Below are 19,908 nucleotides of genomic sequence, written 5' to 3'. Positions count from 1 at the left end.
GAGGCGGTAGCCCTGTAAGCTCGTTAGGGAAGATGTCAGAGAATTCTTGGAGCCAAGAGGGTTCTGTCTCCTTACTAGGTTCAATGGCTTTGTTGAGCTTGATTAAGAAAACTTGTTGACCCTTACGTGTTCCCTTGAGAAGATGTTTTACCTTGACTACCCTAGATTTATGTTTTCCTGTTATCCCCTAAGAACGGATATTACTTGGCCATGCTCATTTTCAAAAGTGATACTCCCTTGGTTACAATGAATGCTATCTTTGTTTGCAATTAACCAATCTATCCCAAGGATTCCATTATAAATTCCTAATGGCAAGACTCTAAAGTGGCCATGAGTTCGCTCATTACCTAGCTCAAAATCAAGGTTTCCTATAGAGTGGCGAGATACTACTTTCCACTGGCTAACTCTACAGTCATTCTTCTAGCTATTTTTTGACCCAAGTTTAATTTTTGCAAACACCTAGGAGAAAGAAATGAATGGGTACTGCCACAATCAATCAAAAGCTGAAATGGCTTACCGTGATGAGTGGCTGGGGTTTGGATTACACCAAATTGTTTATTCGGACCTTGGTGTTCTACTGCCGCATGGACGGTGGCGCGCTCTTCTTCAGCCATTTCCAAGGTCGGTTCTCACTTACAATACAGGCGGTCCTAGCAACTGCTCCTCCGCGACCTCTGCCATGCCCACTGCCTCTTGCACCTTGGTGGATAGGGGTTCCACGGCCTTGATTTCCTCTGCCACCTTGGGGAAATGATGTTGCCATCTTGGGACAGTTGGCCCTAAAGTGTCCCAGCTCATTGCACTCAAAACAGAGAGGGCCTTCTCTGGAAGAAGCAGCATATGAGCGGGGGACAAAAGAGTTGCCTTGTCGCCCTCTATTGTAGTAGGGAAAATTTTGTTGGGGTTTCTTGTAGGGTTGATCTTTAGGATTTGCCTCAAGGTAAGATCTCTTTTGATGCTTAGGTTTGTCAGTCCTCATTTCTTTCACAAGGGGCTTTGCTCGTATGAGAGCATCCTATAATGTGCTTGGCCTTATGCTTCAAGGCGGGAACCTAAGGGTTCATTTAACCCTCGGCAAAAACGAGCCACTTTTGTTGGGAAGCATTCATAGCTGGGGTATACTTCCGAAGAGTGATAAATTTGGAATAGTAGTCCTCAAGAGTTAAGCTGCACTGCCTAAGAATAAAAAACTCATTCATCTTTATGGATTCATGGGATGAGGGAAGATATCTTTCCTTCATGGTCTGCTTGATGTCTTCCCACATTTGAGAATGCTCGGTGACTCCCTTGTCATGGCACCATGTTTCCACTAGAATTTAGCATCTCCGATGAGGCGAAATCGTGCAAGCTTTGAACCTTCTCCTTTAAAGGAGGGAGGTTGCATTTGCTTGAGTAAGAGCTTCTTCTCTTGGATATCAGTGTAAATCGCATTGGGAAGTGGAGGGTGATCATCCTGGCCATCATTGTAAAAACAATTTTAAGATTACAAGATTCATATTTGCACAACGCTTATTTTGGAGAGTAAAACATTGAAATCATTTTATTTCCAAATATTTACAAGGACGAGTTTTATTACAAAGATTTGAGACTAATATAATCAGTCTTATTTGCCATTAAGGGAAATTCCTAGGCTTTACTATGACATAAGGGTAGAGCAGTCCACATAGGTGAAATATGGGGGTTCCGCTATAGTTTCTAAGACTCTAAAAACTGATGGTAAGGGTGGTAGACTTTGGATTGGGGTAGGTCCAAACATAGCTACTCTACAGCAACAAAACAGGTAAGACCTGCATCACTTGGTCATACACCCAACGATCCTGAGGTATGCGAATCCCATCTATAGTCACAGAGGTGTCGCCCCTGGGGGTACCGAGACGAACCAAAATAAACGGATCATCTTCAACTTTTCAATCCAACAAATCTGCTTTAGGTCGGTGGTAAGGTTCCCAATTCGATCTGCTCGGATGAAGAAATATCTCGGCCCATGACTCCAGAAATCTTTACCCCATCCTCTTTCAATACGAGATGAGGGAGGGACATCTTCTCTAGTATCTGCACCATAATGGTGTCACGGAACTCAAAATTTGAGGAGTGACTAGCAGTCTCGAAGATGCATTGGAAAACTAGAAAATTCAAGTAGGCATCTTCCTCTTCCTACAATCATTCAAACATCAATTCAACTTGTTTGTTTTAGTAGGATGTTTTTATTAATTAGCATTATGTTATGCAAAACAGTCCTTAAATGGTAATTCCTAGGAGCTAAGATCGGCTCTGATACCAATTGTAAGGTTCCCCCCTTCTAAAATAGGGGAAACACTTAAGATAGTCCACTAAGTCTTAACTTGGAGAAAATTTTCTATTCATCGACACCTTGACCATATGTAGAGATTCAAGGTAAGACCTAGTCCTATCCCGCAAGGGGGGGAAGATCTTCTAAAAATCAAATCACCCATAGGGTAATTGATCATAAATTGGGCAACTACTAGACTTGATTTCTAGAGGCAACGCTTTTTTCCTCATCCATGCAAGAAGGGACATCCCGCTGGCCTAGTCTTCTAGAATAGAGTTGCCCAAGAACCTATTTATCTAGTGTAGGGCTTTCACTTAATCTGTTAGAAAGCTACCCGACTAATCGGGTCCACCCATCCGTAGGATGGTGCCATCGGGGCATTCCATCCTCCCACTTTCCACCCTACTCATGCATCAATTTGTTTTCTAATTAATCCTACCACACTCTTTGACATAAATAAACATGTTCCTTAATTAAGGCCCTTTTCAGTTAAAACAGTCTTTTTCCACAATACAATAATGCCAAAAATAAGATTTATAATAAAAAAAGTTTATACATGAATCAATTCCATACAAGCCAAACCGGCTCTCTTATTCTTTTCCTTTATACTGCCGATGATCTAGAATTCGGCCTTCCAACCTCTACATGCTGGGCAAAACCCTACGGGACCATACACCTCATCGTCCGGCCACACCACTGGCGAGGACTCAAGCCGGCCTGTCACCCTCTCAGGCTCCATCGCTCGATCCTCCCGCCCCCCTTAGAGGGATGTCTGCACACTAGGGTAGGCTTATTCACTGCACTAGCCTAGGCCCTTAGAACTAGGCAGCATCATAATCTCTCACCTCAATCGGCGAACCTTATTCTCCCAATGGTATGAGAGATACCTTGGGCCATTCGCGGGCTTTGCCTGCTAACGACGCCATCCGGCTACACAAGCACGGAACGGAGTTAGCGTCGAAGCCAGGAAAAACTTGCACTCTTTAAAGATAATAATTTCAATGCAATTTATTGAATACAGCATCACACAATTCGTAACTTCATACAATTTTATGTTATTATTTTTTTAAAAAAAGATACACATTTATTAACACTAATATATAAAAAAACTCTTCTTTAAACGATAACCAAGCTAACATGGCCCCCATTTCCTTGAGGAGCTTGTGAAGGGAGGGTTGGAGCCGCATCGAGAGCATCTTCTCTAATCTCGTTGTTGCGCGCTCTCCCAAGGTAATATTCTGACGTTTTCGAGAAGGGGCCATCTTGGACGTCGTCTTGTAGGACTCGCTGTTGCGATCGAAATTCTCCAGTCTGATCTCAATTCTGAGATCGTTTGCTCACCGTATGAGCAAAAGACCACAGCGCATGAACCCTCTCTTAAGGCAAAAACCTCTTACTAAAGTCCACGCAAATGGGAGGGATTGTGAGATGTCCTTAACAGAAAAACGTTTTGCAAAAGGGGAGGGGCTGAGGGCTGCTGTAAGTCTCTTCACACAGGGAGGGGGGAGAAAGAAGAGTTAAGGACACTACCTCCTAGCAAGAGGGGGATAGAGAAAAATTGCCTTATCTGAAAAGTGGCAAATCTGTTGGAATTAGGGTTGCAGGAATGCACACACAACTTCAAGAAGATGAGGAAGCTTGAGCACAACACAGTAGTGTATTATGAGTGCCAAAAATGAAAGATGACTAGCCCTAGAAGATAATGGGCGTATATACAATGCACGGGGGAAAAAACCTCCTAGTGAGGGAAAAAGTGCCCCGGCGGTCCTAAGTGTGTTCACACACATCACTACTATAATATGGTAACAAATCCCCCCTGGAGTGATGCGGTGAACAAGAGCTAGCACTCATGTATAGGGAAGTGTCTAGCTATGTGGACGAATCCACAAAAGGGAGTAAGCCCAAAGCTTTGCGAAAAGCTTCGAACTTCTCACGAGGCAGAGCCTTTGTGAAAAGGTCTGCAAGGTTATCCTGTGTTGGCACATAAGCCAAACTGATCTCTCCTGCAGAGAGTCTCTCCCTGACATAATGGTAGTGCACCTCAATGTGCTTCGTACGAGCATGGAACACTGGGTTTCGCGCAACTGCCAATGCGCTCTGACTGTCAGTGAAGATGGTGGTGGCAGATGGCTGCCCAACACCCAAATCAGCCATAAGGCGTCTGAGCCACACACACTCAACCGTAGCTGTGAAAGCTGCCCTGTACTCAGCTTCACAACTAGAAGTGGCCACAGTAGGCTGCTTCTTGCTCAACCATGATATGCATGAGCTTCCAAGCATGAAGCAAAAACCACTCGTGGACACGTGTGTGTCATAACAACCAGCCCAGTCAGAATCTGAAAAAGCATGTAAATCTGGCGGCAATGATCCCCCCTTGGGATAAAACAACCCAAGATGCCGAGTACCACTCAAATAGCGAAAGATACGCTTCACTGCCTGCCAATGCTTAATGCCTGGGCTATGCATAAATCTGCTCACCTGTGAGACTGCAAACTGAATGTCTGGCCTCGTAATGCATACATAAATGAGGCAACCAACAGCTGTCTGATAGAGTGTGACATCAAAGTGATCTCCAGCATCATGAAGACTCAACTTCAAACCTGTCTCCATTGGAGTAGCAATAGGCTTGCAGTCTTCAAGGCCAAATCTCCGCAACAATGTTTCAATATACTTTGTCTGACACAAAGCAATACCTCCATCACACTGCTTAAATTGTATCCCCAAATAATGATGCAAATGCCCCAAATCTGACATCTCAAAAGAGGCATTCAAATCAGCCTTAAAATCAGCAATATGACTCTCATTTGGTCCTGTGAGCAGCATGTCATCGACATAGAGAGCAATGATTAGATGTACACCATCCACACGTTTAGCATACAAAGTGCTTTCTGTTGGACTATTCTGAAACCCATGTGCAGTCAAATATGCATGTATTTTTTCATACCAAGCTCGTGGAGCTTGCTTTAAACCATATAAAGCCTTTTTTAACCTGCACACTTTGTTTTCCTGCCCTCTTTGAACAAAACCACGAGGCTGCGATACATACACCTCCTCATGCAAATCTCCATTTAAGAACGCAGTCTTTATGTCCAGCTGATGTACATTCCAACCATTATGAGCTGCTAATGCACAGATGCTACGAACAGTGGTCATACGACATGTGGGAGCAAAAGTCTCATCAAAATCAATGCCCTTCTCTTGAGCATAACCTTTTGCAACAAGCCTAGCCTTATGGCGATCCACTGTGCCATCAGGCTTACGCTTCAATTTGTATACCCACTTAGTGCCAATGGCCTTCTTGCCAGGGGGCAAGTCACATAAAGACCATGTACTATTCTTCATAATAGCATCGTATTCTGCTTGCATAGCAGCCATCCAATTTTCTGAACTTTGTGCCTCATCAAATGAAACAGGCTCACTTTCATCGCACATACTAGAAACAGCCAATGCATAACAATCTGACGCATAAGAGGCACCATGAGAGCCAGAACGAGTGCGACTAGACAAAGGGGCATCCAACTTGCTGTCACGCAAAGTCTGCACCAGCCATCTAGGCATGTTCCTAGAGCCCTCAATCTCTTGTCTCTCATCCTCAAGTGCATCATGCACATCTGCATCAGATATAGGCTGATCTGTGCCATCATTTAAAACCTGCATAGGCTGAAAAACTGCCTCATGAGGTATTGCACTTGACTGTGCACCACTGAAAAGAGGCAACAATGTATCATAGACATCACGTGAGCTGATATCTGTCTCCTTAGTACATGAAACCAAGGGCTGAACTGCATCTTCCACAAATACAACATCACGGCTAACCAAAATGCGCTTTGTCTGTGGATGATACAAACGATAGCCTTTGCTCTCAGCACTATATCCAACAAAAATACATTTGACAGCTTTGTCATCCAATTTTCTGCGATGTTGCACAGGCACTAATGCATATGCCAGGCAACCAAAAACACGTAAGCCAACAGATGGCTTGCGGTTATGCCAAGCCTCATATGGAGTGACAACCTGTAACGCTTTGGTGGGACACCTGTTTAGTACATAAGTGGCACACATGACAGCCTCAAGCCAAAAACCATGTGGTAGACTTTGACTCTTAACCATACATCTTGCCATTTCCATGAGAGACCTGTTTTTTCTCTCAGCCACACCATTTTGCTATGGTGTATACGGCACTGTACATTGGTGTTTTATCCCACGCTCAGCCAGAAATGCATTAAATTCTGAAGACATATACTCCCCCCCTCGATCTGAACGGAGGGTGCCCATCTTACTTTCTGACACATTTTCAGCCATAACCAAAAACTGTTTGAAGCACAAAAACACTTCGGACTTTGCCTTCAAAGGATATACCCATGCATGCCTGGTAAAATCATCAATGAAAGTCACGAAGTAAAGGTAGTTTCCAAATGATGGAGTTTGCATGGGACCACAAACATCACTGTGAACAAGCTGCAATCTACGTTCAGCTCTCACTGATCCATCTTTGGGAAAGGAAGCACGCTGCATTTTACCCAATATGCAGCCCTCACAAACATGCTTGACAGGTGCCTCAAGCTTAGGCAAAGAAGACACCATTTCAGATTTCTGCAGGCGCAGCAAACTTGCAAAATTCAGATGACCAAAACGTGCATGCCACAGTTTTGCATTTGAAATAGCCTGCGTATCCATAATAGCACATGCTGAATCCTCTACACATTTGCCATCCATATTGAGCTTATACAGCCCTCGACATAGTGAACCAGATGCTACAATGATGTCACCACAAGAGAGATCATGAACAGTACATCTGTCATCCACAAATTTTACAACCAAACCTGTTTTGGCAAATGCGGAGACTGACAGCAGATTCTTTTTGATCTCTGGCACATACAATGCATCAAAAAGTGTAAAGGTGTTGCCATTTGCAACATTCAGCACAATCTGTCCAACTCCTTTAACGGGATAAGAGGAGTTATTGGCACAAGTGACAGTATTCCCTGTGGGAGCAGACTCAAGGAAAGTGAATAAACTGCGCTGCGAGGTGATATGCTTAGTGGCACCACTGTCAAAGTACCATACATCTGAATCTACTGCAGTCATACATGTGTCATGCAAAGATGGGTCATAACTGCACTGCGCATTGAATGCCCATTCTGTATCTAGCACAACATTAGCAGATTCATTGTTAGAAGGAGAGGCATCTGCAACAGCCATACCAGCCTCTTTCTTCTTAGCCTCTTTCGCAGCCAGCTTAGGACACGCTTTGATGACATGATCATTTCCCTTACAGTACTTGCAAAATGTCTTCTGTTTGTCACCCTTCTTCTCATCTTTGTCTTCCTTCTTTGGTTGCGCAGCATTTGCAGATTTCTGCTTACTAGAAGAAAAGCCTGCTTTACCTTTCCCGCTTCTCTGACTAGCAACGAAAGCTTGATCTGCGACACGCATAATATTCCTGTTTTGCCTTGACTGGTCTTCTTGCAGCAAAACAGAAACTAACTCCTCAAATGATAAGGCATTGGGATTGCCTTTCATCATCAAGCGAAGAGTGGAAGCAAAACCCTGATAAGAATCTGGTAGACCATTCAAAACAGTCTGCACAAGTGAACTGTCTGACAGGATTTCATCTGCAGAAATGAGCTGCTCTTTGAAATCCTTGATCTTTGTCAAAAAGCTATCCATAGAATCACCTTCGTTCATATGCTCACTCTCCAACTGTTTACGGAGATAAGCAACACGAGCCTCATTTCTTGCCTGATACAATGTGGCAAGTACATCCCAAGCATCCTTAGAAGTCCTGCAGGAGCGAATATGTGGGATAATGGTACGTTTGACAGACAGCGCAATCAAGGCATGAGCCTGCGCATCTCTACCATCCCAACGAATCTGCTCTGCTGAAAGTGGTGGTTCTCGAACAGCTGCTACAGCACTTGTGCCTGCACCATCATCAACAGTACCTGTTTCTGATGTGTTTGCAGCATTCCCAGCCACAATAGGACGTGCATCAATACCCTGCACAATGTTCCATAATCCCTTTGCTACCAATACATGTCGCATCATATATGCCCACAATGGATAGTTGGTGCCATCCAACTTATCCTCAGCAGCCAACATGCGGAATACATCATTGTTGTCAGCCATGGCCAATGACTGTACTACTAGATGTAAATGCTTTCTGTAAGAGGTAAACCTGTATAAAATCGACCTGTGCTATGTAGCACAGCCCAAAACAGACGAATGGGCACCTGTCCTGCAGATTTTAATCTTGACAGAAAATCTGCACAGTAGGACGATTTTGCCTGCGCAGTACTTGGAATGCAAAAACGGAGGGCGAAATGACTTCAGATCAAAATTCTGAAATGACCAAGCCCTAAGGGCTTTCCCACGGCATATACTAACCTGCAGACGCTCGTGAAACCTCGTCGCAATCGGAGGAGATGAAGCGGCAGGTGCCGGTGATGCTGCCCGGGAGGAGGAAGCCTGCTCTGATACCAATTGTTGGAATTAGGGTTGCAGGAATGCACACACAACTTCAAGAAGATGAGGAAGCTTGAGCACAACACAGTAGTGTATTATGAGTGCCAAAAATGAAAGATGACTAGCCCTAGAAGATAATGGGCGTATATACAATGCACGGGGGAAAAAACCTCCTAGTGAGGGAAAAAGTGCCCCGGCGGTCCTAAGTGTGTTCACACACATCACTACTATAATATGGTAACAAAATCAGGGGGTGTGAGAGGGGTGGCTGCAAGGGGCGGCTGTACTACAGCAAGTACACTGTACAGGGACGGGCGACGGTACGGACGGTGACACAGCTTAGCATAGGCTATGCAGAAATGCGTGTTGCCCATGGAGCACCCCACGGGTTTATATAACTGTGGGGTACGAGTACGGGCGCTACGCAAAGCAAGGACAAAAGGACAGTGTACCAGCAAAGGTTGTAGATCAGTGGCCTGCATGGGTCTAGGAAAAATGTACGGTGTCGGTTAACAAGGAAAGGAGTGGTATGCATGTACCTTATCTAGTCAGGGGCAACATGGGTGTCCATGTAGCGGTACGTGTGGACCACACAGTGGACGGCCGTCCTTTGGTTCTTGTGTGACCATCGTACGGGCACCCTGATAAGTGTGTACGGTCCAAACTTTGGGGCAGTGTAAGATTCCTCCCTAGCCTCTCAAGATGTCCAGCATCTTTCTCCTGTAATCAATCCCCTCTTCAGAAATATAAAAGATCTTGTCTCTGCCTGTTTTGACATAGAGAGAGAAAATATTCTAGAGAGAGAATATTCAGATTTTGAATATTTTTAGATAGAAAAATTTCTTATATTATTAAAATAAGTTCCCTTGAATCAGAAGTTCAAAAAGATTTTCAGCAGAAGGTGCATTAGAAATTAAGTATAATCGGTTCAAGAGGCATTATCCTTGGGGTAAAGATTTTTTCGAAATTTCAAATTAGGGTTCCTATGGGCCAATAAGATCAATCCAAATGTAAGGAAGAGATAAATGAAGAAATAAAAGAAAAATCTCCCAAAAATGAGTAAATACTCACATAAGATGAAGAGTTAACTAAGGACAAGACTAATAGGTAAAAAGGGAAGATATTTAGAAGTAATGATGCCTTTTTGACACCTCTGCATGGGGATTTCCCCCTCATGAATGAGACACCTACTTCACATGTGCAATTGAGTTTTAATCTTCAAAAATTGTGATATTTTTATCTCTCCTCTCTCTTGGATCAACCGAATCAAAAAGAAACCAAACTAGGTCCAAATCTAGTCTAAATTCAACCAAACTGAAATCTAGAAAATTTTAGAAATCAGTTGGTCTTGGTTAGAGCCTTCCTCTCCTATAAATAGAACATGAGTCCTTTGACAAAAATAGGAGAATTTTACTATACTAGAATTATGGTGAAAGAATGCTAATTTTTACTATTCTCTAAAATTCTCTCCAAATTGAAGAAATTGGAGCTTCCCTCTTTCTTTAATCCCCATTGGTGGCTCCATCAACACACTAAACCAATTGATTGGTTGGGGGCCTCTACTGTGAACAAAGAATCAAGCAATTTATAAGGTAAATAGTGAATTTTGATCTTTTCTATAATTTCTCAATGTTTCTCTCTTCTCAACCCCTCTCAAGCTTGAGAAGCTTAATTGGAATGGTTTTTCAATGCTATTGAAGTTAATTGATGAATGGTAGTAAAGAATTACATAAATTGATGAATGCTATTGAAGTTAATTGATGAATGATAGTAAAGAATTACATAAATCTCCATTTATGCTTAATTCTAATGGTTTTCAAGAAATGGTCATACTCATGACCTATTCTCAATCCAAATAAAGCTTTTCATAAAGCTTTTCCTTAATCCAAGATTAATCTATGCTTGAGACCAAATTAATGGCTTTCCCCTATGCTTTTAGTATATGTATTTTATAAATATTGATGATTCAATCCATTATAGATTAATGATCCAATTAGGGATCATTCTAATCATTCCCTTAATGTTAAGCTTTATCCCTTAAAATAATTGAGATTTTTCAGTCATAGCAGCGGAGCTATGGTAAAATTTCTGTAAAAATTACACCTAAAATAAATTCATTAAAAGCATGAAAAGAGGACTTCCTACCATATTCTAGGAATTATCATCCTAGATTAATTGATAGAATTTTATTGTAATCATGGAGAAATTGATTTTTATGTTATGCATAATTGATGAATTAAGAAAAAGAGGATTTCTAGTAATTAAATTTTATGTTAAAAAGAGTAATCCCCATCGTATGAGTATTCTTAAAGGATTAATTTTCATTCTAGGTATAGAAAAATGTATACTAGAAATACTTTATTATAAAAGTGAGATTTTTATCTCATAAATGATTGTATGTATAAATTATATGCATAAAAGAAATTCTTTTATATTAAAAGAATGATTTTCATCATAAATGAATTGTATGCATAAACCTATGCATAAAGGATATAATTTTTATATTAAAAGTGTGATTTTCATCATAAATAGATTTTATGCATAAATTAGATGCATAAGATAAATTCTTTTATTCTTAAAGTGTAATTCCTACTAAATTGGATTTATGCATGGATAGATGCATAAAGAATTTAAATTAATCCAAAAAGTGTTATTTTTATTAATTCTTATTTTATGCATAGAAAGATGCATAAAGAATTTTATTTTTAATTCAAAAGAGTGATTTTCATCATAAATAATTTTATGCATAAATTAGATGCATAAGAGAAATTCTTTTATTCTAAAAGTGTAATTCCTACTAAATTGGATTTATGCATGGATAGATGCATAAAGAATTTAAATTAATCCAAAAAGTGTTATTTTTATTAATTCTTATTTTATGCATAGAAAGATGCATAAAGAATTTTATTTTTAATTCAAAAGAGTGATTTTCATCATAAATAATTTTATGCATAAATTAGATGCATAAGAAAAAAATTTTATTCTAAAAGTGTAGTTTCTACTAAATTAGAATTATGCATAAAAGATTGATTTTTAATTCAAAAGTGTCGTTCTCATTTAAAATGAATTTATGCATAGGAAGATGCATAAAAGATTGATTTTTATTTCGAAAGTGTTATTCTCCTTAAAATGGAATTTATGCATAAATAGATGCGTAAAGAAATCTTATATCAAATATAAGAATTCTCTTGTATTCTATAAATAGATATTAGGATGTGATAAGATGCGTATGAGATGTGATAGGATGAGTTAAGAGTTATATGAGTTGTGATAAGAATGAGTATGGAATGAGTTAGGATGTGAATGTATGCATGTAGATGTGGATGTATGAATGTGGATGTGTATGTATGAATGTGAATGTGGATGTGGATGTGGATGTATGGATGTAGATACGGATGTGGATGTATGTATGTGGATGTGGATGTATGAATAAGGATGTGAAAATGGATGTATGGATGTAGATACGGATGTGGATATATGTATGTGGATGTGGATATATGTATGGATGTAGATACGGATGTGGATATATGTATGTGGATGTGGATGTATGAATGAGGATGTGAAAATGGATGTATGCATGTAGATGTGGATGTATGAATGTGGATGTGTATGTATGAATGTGAATGTGGATGTGGATGTGGATGTATGGATGTAGATACGGATGTGGATGTATGTATGTATGTGGATGTGGATGTATGAATGAGGATGTGAAAATGGATGTATGCATGATGTGGATGTATGGATGTGAATGTGGATGTGGGTGTGGATGTATGGATGTGGATGTGTATGTATGAATGTGAATGTGAATGTGGATGTGGATGTGGATATGGATGTGTATGTATGAATGCGGATATGGGATTGGATGTATGATGTGGATGTACGAACATGGATGTGTATGTAGAATAATGAATGTGAATGTGTATGTGAAATAATGTGCCGTCGATATGAGTGAATGGATGAGAATGAGTACACATATGAATGGAATGTGGAATAAGTAATGTGGACTGAGGAATGTGGAAAGACGAGAGTTCGATATAGAACCTGTATTTTGTGACCTATTTGTAAATGACTGTTTTATGTCAAGAATGCTAGGGAAGCATTATGACTGTCTTATGGATTAAGGTCATGGAGACCTAACTGATAAAGTTGCAACTGCTGAGACGGAGAGTCAATGGAGGACGTCTCGCGTAGCAAGGTTGACCGAGGTCTTGACCAATCTCGGTTCCATTTAAATGGTGAGTTTCCGTACGGTGAATGAGGGACCAAGGAAGCGGCCTATGAGTGAAGCGCTAGGTCACCTGCGAAGGATCCTAGAGGGTGCTGACCATATGGTGCTCGGGCTCTAGGTCGCTGAAGATACCCACACGTGCGTCGTGGAAGATATTGGAATAAGGAGTAAGAGTTGTTTTCTGAAACCGGGCATGGATCTGGTTGATTGACCTTGCTGGTCCTCAACGGATGAGTCCATGGCTCTCTTATATGGATCTGTTGATTGATCTTGCTGATCTTCAATAAGGATTCCATCTTGATTTTTATATGTGAAAATATTGCCGCGAACTATGAGCTAGGAACTATTGAAAAGGCCCCTGAGTGAACAGGTGGTGAGCGTTCTGGTTGCCAATGATGCCATAAGTACACCGATGAATATTGGAAATATGGATTCAACCAAAGATTTCAAGGATTGTCATCAGTGACATAATGGTTTCATTAAAGGATTGTTTTAACGTTAGTTGATGCCGAGAAAAAGGCAATTTCATGTTGGGTGTGTAAGTAGTGTGACTAGTTTTATGTTTGCATGAACTTCCGACTAGGGGGCCTAGGAACTCTTTTCCCTGGTATACCTGAGACAAAACCTAACCAAATTCCTAATTGGATCCCATCACTACAGTGGTTGGGTGGTTGGCTAACCCATGGGACTGGATGGGGTTAGACTGGACTGATGGATCCGTAATTCGAGACTCAATTTCTTTTATTACGGTAGATAAATTAAATCTCGGATGTTCTATGGATAGGATCAACGGCTGTGCCTCTTGATGGGGAAAAAAGCATTAATCCCAATGATCCAAGTGCAAGTTTCTTCCTTGATCTGACCGAGTATCTTTATAGGTGCAATCGGATCAGCTTGATCAGTAATGGTCTTGACTACGTTAGAGTAAAAAGTTATCCTTGTGGAATCGCCCGTGCTTTTCGGGTAAAGGAAGTTTTTTTGGGTTCGGTTTTGGAAAAACCGACGGATTAGTCTCTTGTCCGGATATGCGTGGACGAGGCCCCGAGTGTGGGATCCTGCCCCGCACAAGAAGTGCTACTTCCACTGCTAGCACCCCGAATCCATTGCATGGTAGGGACAGGGATCTCACAGGCGGGGTCTCCAAATTTGGGGCACCTGCGGCCTCGATGTGCGTGCCGGACCGCCCCGAGGGGTGAAATTTTTTTTATCCGAGAGGTTCTCCTAGTCGTTGGGGTTCAGACCATTCGTCAATCAGACGCCCAGTCGTGCATTTATTAAGGTTTAAAGATCATCGCTTTTTAACTAAAAATGACTGAAATTTACGTATAAGCTTGATCCGGTGTCCGTTTTGGATGTTGTAAATTCCTATAATAGGGTAAAATGGCATGCAAATTCTAAATTTGGGCTTAGAATTTGAAGATTCTAAGTAGAAATGACTCATTTAATAAAATCATTGATTTTTATACCATAAAAACTCTATTACATGGATATTTCTTTATTAGTGAAGATGGGTATGTGACACTGCTGTAGAAACAGCCTCAGCCCAATAGCTATGCGACATATTCTTCTTTCCCATCAATGCTCGCGCAATCTTAGCAATGTGCCTGCCTTAAAGATCAAAGGGCATTGTTGAATCCCTTGGGTTTTCAATGTATCAGTGGGAGGATGATGATTTGGTGAGTATCTGTCTGAATGGGCTTGACAAAGAGTACAAGCCATTCAAGACCTCCATTGCAGTTAGGGAGAATATTCCTAACTTTTAGGACTTGATATCTATGCTGATCATAGAAGAAAAGAAGAGAGTCCTCTAGCAAGGAATCTAATGTTAGTCCATGGTCAGGCAGGTTGAGGATAGATGTAGGTACATATGTATCATGCAGAGAGAAGGAAAAGGTAGATCAACCTTTTGTGCCTGATCTATCAGCAGATCACTCATGTGGATGGTGACTCTAGCGGCTCTAAGTAGAGCCTTGATGAGGAGCTTGGCATTCTCTTTAGGTGAGGATTCTTCTTCACAAAGTAAGAACACATTGGAACAGGCCTTCTACTCTAATTCAAGTAAAGGTAGAGGTAGAGACCGTGGTAGAGGTAGAGACAGTGGTCGAGACCAAGGTGGTGACTGACAAGGAAATCAGAATTCTAGACAACAACAATCCAATGATTCACAACATCAATCATATACAGGTAGAAGAGGCTAGTCTAGAGGCAGGGGGAGCTAAAGAGGCCGAGGTGGTTGGCAAAGAAATCAAAATACAAATAGCATAAAGTGCTATTACTGTGGCAAACCAGGACACATGGCAAAGGATTGTTACAAAAAGCAGAATGACATTAAAAGTGGAAAATTGCAGCAAGGCAACTATGCATCATCTACTAGCAAACATGGAGGTGATGACAGAAGTGAGTAGATGTATGTGATGCAGCACATGCTTAGTTCCATAAAACAGGGGATGTGTCATGATCTCAAGATATATGGTATGTGGATTCTTGCGCCTCTAACCACATGACCAATCATGCTGAGTGGTTTAGAGATATGCAAAAAATGAAAAAACCAAGTTATGTAGAAACAGGTCATGATACTACGCATCCCATTGCGCATGTTGGTAAAGTGCCATTGTCTATGCAGGATGGCAAACTGAAGTACTTGACTGATGTACTTCCAAATATTACAAAGAACCTGGTTTTTGTTGGACAGATGGTTGAGTAGGGTCTGCAACAAGTGAGGTTTAATCCTCAAGGATGTTTTGTGGAAGACTTCAAAAATAAGTGTCGCTTGGTTGCAAAGGGTAACAGAAATGGCAGGATGTTTACTTTGGATGTGAACATGCTTGAGATAAAGGCAGCCATGTTTGCACATGGAACAGGTGTCATTGTAGATATTGAGATATGGCACAAGCGCATTGGTCATGTGAATGTACAGTGATTGAAGTCTGTGTAGGCCCAAAATATTATTGCAGGTTTTCCAAAGTTTAAGGTTGACAGTATGCATAAGGTATGTGCAGCAGGTCAAAAGCATGTCAATGCAAGGCCATTGGATTTCATACATTCAGATGTATGGGGACCAACCAAACTGTAACAATTGCAAGTTGCAGGTAGTACTATGTTACATTCATTGATGACCACACTAGGAAAGTGTGGGTTTATTTCATGAAGGCGAAAAGTGAGGTGTTTTCTCACTTTCAAAGATTTAAAGCCTTGGTCGAGAAGTAAAAAGGCATGCAAATAGAATGCCTAAGATCAGATGGTGGGGGAGAATATTTCTCCAATGAGTTTAGCAATTTCTTAAGAAAGCAGGGAATCAAGAGGCGGTTTACATGCAGGTACACTCCGCAACAAAATCGTGTTGTAGAAAAGAAAAATAGGCACATTGTAGAAGTGGCACATGCCTTGATGGCTGAAAAGAATATACCACATTACTTTTGGGTAGAAGCAGTAGCAACTATTGTGTACATTATGAAGAGGACACCCACTGCAGTTATTCATGGTATGACTCCTGAACAGAAGTTTACAGGCATAAGACCGGATGTGTCTCACTTGAAAGTGTTCGGGTGTATTACATATGTACATGTTCCTAATGAAGTGAGAACAAAGTTGGATCCAAAGGCAGAGAAATGCATCTTCATTAGTTATGCTATGGAGCAAAAAGGTTATAGATGCTATAACCCTACCACTCAAGAGATGCGAGTAAGCAGAGATGTAGTCTTTTATGAGATGAGTAGCTGGTATGCACCAGTAGTGAAGGCAATAGAAGATGCAAATGTAAGAAGTGCTGATGTTGCACCACATGTAGAGCAGCAATCACATGTGCTAAGTGGACCTGGGGAGTCCTCAAGCAGTGGATCCAATGTTAGCCATGGTAAGGCAGGTTGAGAAATGATGCAGGTACACATGTATCATGGAAAGGGAAGGAAAAGGTAGATCAACCTTTTGTGCTTGATTTGTTAGCAAGTCACTCATATGTGGATGGTGACTCTAGTGGATCTGAGCAAAGCCTTAATGAGGAGCTTGGCATTCCGTCTGTGGTTACTCCTGGTGTAAGGAGAACCATGGCTATTTTGAGGACACTTGGCAGTGATCCAGGTGTACACAAGACTATGAGGATTAGATACCTTATTGACAGGTTGTGATATGATGGATATATAGCCCATCATTATGCTTACATGGTAAAAGCAATACAAGAGGTTGAGCCCACTTGCTTTGAGCAGGCACTTGGAAATAAGAAATGGGAAGATGTCATGGATGAGGAGATGGCAGCATTGGATGCAAATGCAATATGGGATGTAGTGCCTTTGCCTAAGGAAAAGAAGGCAATTGGATGTAAGTGGGTGTATAAAGTCAAGCACAATGCTAATGGTTCAGCAGATACAAGGCAAGATTAGTTTGCCAAGGGCTATGTGCAGACTTATGGCATAGACTATGAGGAGACATTTAGCTCGGTTTCAAGAATGGCAACTGTGAGAGCTGTCATTGCTATGGCTGCAGTGAAGGGTTGGTCTTTACATCAAATGGATGTAAAGAATGCCTTCTTGCATGGTGATTTGCAAGAAAAAGTGTACATGATGCAACCACTAGGTTATGAGAGTGATGCACATTAAGATTTTATGTGCAGGTTATGCAAAGCCTTGTATGGCTTGAAGCAGGCACCTAGAGCATGGTCAAACCAAAACGGGGAGTATCTTGTTACCATTGGATTTTAGATATCTAATGTATATTTTTCACTATATGTGAAAAAGAAAAATAGAGGGATCATGCTATTAGTCATTTATGTGGATGACTTGATTATCACTGGTGATAGTGATGTAGACATACATGATGCTAGGATGCTTTTGAAGCATAAGTTTGAGATGAAGGATTTGGGTGAGCTATGGTATTTCTTGGGCATATAGGTGGTGAGATCACCTCATGGCTTTTTTCTATTGCATAGGCAGTATGACTTGGACATGTCCAAGTATGGTATGACAGACTCTAAGCCTATTTCAGTGCCGTTGGAGCATAACACAAAGCTTTCCACCACAGATACAGGTGAGCTTTTGGAGGACCCCACTACATGCAGGCGCGTAGTGGGTAGTTTGATCTACATGACCATTACAAGGCCATACCTTAGCTATTGGATTTGTGAGTCAATTTATGTAGGCCCCTAGGAAGCCACACTTAGATGTGGCTAGAGAGATCCTCAGGTACATAAAGTCCACAGTTGATTATAGACTTTTCCGTGAGGCTAATACAGAGATATAGTTGCATGGGTACACAGATGCTGATTGGGCTGGTATTATTGTGCAGACAGGAGATCTACCAGTGGTTTTATGTTCTCATTTGGGAGTGCTGTTGTGAGTTGGAGTAGTAAGAAGCAACCAACAATTGCCTTGTTGAGTACAGAGGCAGAGTACAGGGGTGCTGCTATGGCAGCTTGTGAGGTAGCTTGGTTTTAGAAGCTACTTGGTGACGTGGATAGGGTAGTTTTCATATATTGTGACAACATGAGTAGCATACAGGTTTCCATTAACCTAGTATATCATGCTAGAATGAAGCACATTGAGGTGCTTTATCAATTTGTGAATGGGAAGGTTCTAGCAAGAGATGTAAATCTGGTATAAAGCACATTGAGGTGCTTTATCAATTTGTGAATGGGAAGGTTCTAGCAAGAGATGTAAATCTGGTATATGTCACCACAGAGGATCAAGTGGCTGACATCTTTCACGAAGGCATTGGGCATAGAGAAGCTCCACAGGTTTAGGAGCTTACTTGGAGTGAAGTGTGTGAAGAGCTTGAGGGAGAGTGTTGAGATATCGAGCTCAACTAGTGCTACGGGGCAGACATTGATGACCCACCTAGGTGATAGCTTCTGCATCTACACCATTGGCATGGTTGGTGAGATTATGGGTGATATGCGGCCAGTGGGATAACAGGCTATGTGACAACCATTTTGGATTACTAGAGACTGGCATAGTTATAGCGCTAGCTCATTTAGTCGGGTTCACATTATGGATCGAACCTTGTATGTTCTAGTAGTTGAGTACTAACTTATATAGTGTGTACTCTTGTATTTATGTTAGGTTGGTTGAGTAGAGAAGAAGAAGATAGAAGAAAATTCAACTATCCATCTCTCTCTTGTGTCTTGCTCTCTGTTGTGTGTGTGTGTGTGTGTGTGTGCTTGCTAGGGTTTGAAGCTCTCTCTCTCCCCCACATTCTCTTTACTATCCTCTGTCTGTGCTCACTCGGCTAGCTAATTCTAACATAATTGATTCAATTGATTAGACCTGCTCACTCATGTGTTCAAAAACACTCCCAAACCCACCAAACACTCAAGCCACACTAGGATTAAACTCTATGGATACTCACAAGATCTCAGATGACCCTATGCTAACACTGAACCTGACTGAGAACTGACTCAGCAATCGAAATTAGATTTGGCTGACACATCAACCTCACCTGAATTAGGATCCTCCTCCCACATGTCCTCTGGATTCCTCCTACACTCAAGCACCTCCCACATGTCCTCTGGATTCCTCCGACCCTCAAACACCTCTAAAATTATTAGGATATCACATTCAAGTCTCTCTGCTAACCACAACAGACTCATAGCTAACTATCCTCTATCTATGCTGACTCGGCTAGCCGATTTTGACATAACTAATTCAGCTGATTAGACAAAAGCTTCATATACATGCACATATACATCATCTAAATAGACAATTAGCATGGTGAAATGAATAATAATTTAATTAGCTTATTAAGGATAATAATGTATCATTAATGAACATAATTAAGTATTATACCTTAGTGAATCTTAGAGGCAACCACTTGGCGGGTTGCGCAGTTGGAGGTGGGCTAAGGATTATTATGTGCAAGGTGTTGATCTACAATAGAGTTAGCTTACTGAAGCGGGGCTGTGAACACGGAGCTCTTGAAGCAATTGTAAAAGCAGATT

Source organism: Cibotium barometz, chromosome 25 (assembly GCF_041138505.1).
Source record: "Cibotium barometz isolate CiBa-2024 chromosome 25, ASM4113850v1, whole genome shotgun sequence".
Taxonomy (NCBI): Eukaryota; Viridiplantae; Streptophyta; class Polypodiopsida; order Cyatheales; family Cibotiaceae; genus Cibotium; species Cibotium barometz.
Note: the sequence above shows the minus strand (reverse complement) of the source record.